Below are 2,500 nucleotides of genomic sequence, written 5' to 3'. Positions count from 1 at the left end.
CGAACTTATTATCAGCAATAAAGAAAAAGTGCATGACTATAATATATATATATATATATATATATATATATATATATATATATATATATATATATATATATATATATATATATGTATACTGTACACATATATATATATATATATATATTGTATATATATATATATATATATATATATATATATATATATATATATATATATATTCTGTCACGTTGAGCGGAAAGCACAATCTCCCATAAATGGCCCAAACTGCCGTGTGGTAGTAAGGAAAGGGGTAGGGGTTGAATATATGTGTGCGTGTCATTATTATTATTATTATTATTATTATTATTATTATTATTATTACTTGGTAAGCTACAACCCTAATTGTAAAAGGATGCCATTAGCCCAGGGGCCCCAACAGAGGAAACAAGGAAAAATAAAATGTTTTAAGAACAGTAACAACATTGAAATTAATATTTCTTATATAAACTCTAAAAACAAAACAAGAGGAAGAAAAATTGGATTCAATAGTGTGCCGAGTGTACCCTCAAGCAAGAGAGCATATTCATCTAAGTAATTGGCCGTCATTTTGACAGGTCGCGTACTCTCGTCTTAATGTAATTAGTAGATGCTGTCAGCCAATGTTAGATAGCGAGCAGACTTGAGTAAATGTTGACTAACAGACGATCTCGGAAAAAAAGACACCATCTGTCAACATGAATCCAACGTAACTGCCACATACAATTCCAATCTTTCTTCCATTAAATGTGACAAAGTTTAGGAGAGATTGTTTGCACAAGATTCTAATGTGCGGCGTAGAATCAACGAGAGCGGAATGTTAAAAGATGAGACATCCCATTCCGTCCAGCAAGATCACTAGAGTTGCTTTAGGATCAGTTTACCGGAGCCAGTGTCAACATAGCTGCTCGCTTGACTCTCCTCGCGGTCCCAGTTTCATCGTCATTGTAATAAAGAAAAACACAGATGGACATTTTACCGTTCATTTTGAAGCACACAAACACGAGTTGTTGTCTTTTGATTAATGGGTAAATATTAAAGTTCTGAGCATCTCCAGTTTTCAGGGATAACCTGCCACCTTAGTAGTTTGAATGTCTGTAACGTATTTGTTCAGGAAGCGAGCTCAACTCTTCACAAAGTCTACTTAGTTTTCGAGAGAAGCATTTTGAGTAATCTACTTGCTTTGATTTAAGTTTGGGATCAGTCTGGCATATGTTTTTACCAAGTATAAAGTCTCTCTCTCTCTCTCTCTCTCTCTCTCTCTCTCTCTCTCTCTCTCTCTCTCTCTCTCTAAGCACACACACACATATATATACATATATATATATATATATATATATATATATATATATATATATATATATATATATATATATACTGTATATATATAATATAGATGTGTGTCTGTGTGTGGAATATATATATATATATATATATATATATATATATATATATATATATATATATATATATATATATATATATATATATATATACAATATTTATATATATAATATATATGTGTCTGTGTGTGTAATATATAAATATATATATATATATATATATATATATATATATATATATATATATATATACTGTATATATATACTGTATATATATATACTGTATATATATATATATATATATATATATATATAATTATAATTATAATTATAAAAACAACAAATGCAGCCGTTTTAAGTCAACTCCTAGACAGTGACCTCAGACATGTTTTTATTTATGTCTATAGTTTGGCCAGTTTGTATCATCACGATGGCCAGTGCGGATTAGCGATGGTGAGATATACTCGTCAGATTGCTCACAGCAACCCAACCTAGTATGGGTGGCCCTGCCTAGTAGAGCATTGCTGATTATATCGATGCGCAACCCCTTTCCCTATATCAAGGTATTCCCCTTCAGAACGGGATATATATATATATATATATATATATATATATATATATATATATATATATATATATATATATATATACATATATATATATATATATATATATAATGTATATATATATGTGTGTGTATGTGTCAAATGTTTTCCTTGACTGGGTATAATCCTTTGGTTCATATGTATTTTGGGATGAGGTTGCGAGACATATGCTTTTCACCCTAGTAATCGCACCACAGCTGTCTAATTATCAGGTAAATTTTCACATTGTTCTAGTCAATAAGCAGTGTTTTCTTTTCTTTTTTGTTAACAAATCATGTATGTTTTCGAATAAATTTCAATACTTACACAGAGTGAGAGAATGCACACTGAAAACAAAAGTTTTAAGGCGGCCGAGCAGAGCGCATGCGCACATCTGCCGCACATCTTCATCGACGTCGAGGACGACTCTCGTGGCATCCACAAGGGAGCCATCGGCACAATTTACGCGTGCACCTCCGACCCTCTTGGGCCGTACATTGCGAAGACCGAAGGAGGGCGGTCATTGACGCGCCGTAAAGTTCCCTGTCCGTCGGCTGTGTCTGTTAATATCAC

The sequence above is a fragment of the Palaemon carinicauda genome, chromosome 30 (genome assembly GCF_036898095.1).
Source record: "Palaemon carinicauda isolate YSFRI2023 chromosome 30, ASM3689809v2, whole genome shotgun sequence".
Lineage (NCBI taxonomy): Eukaryota > Metazoa > Arthropoda > Malacostraca > Decapoda > Palaemonidae > Palaemon > Palaemon carinicauda.
The sequence above is the reverse complement of the archived record's forward strand: the minus strand, read 5'-3'. Positions refer to the sequence as shown.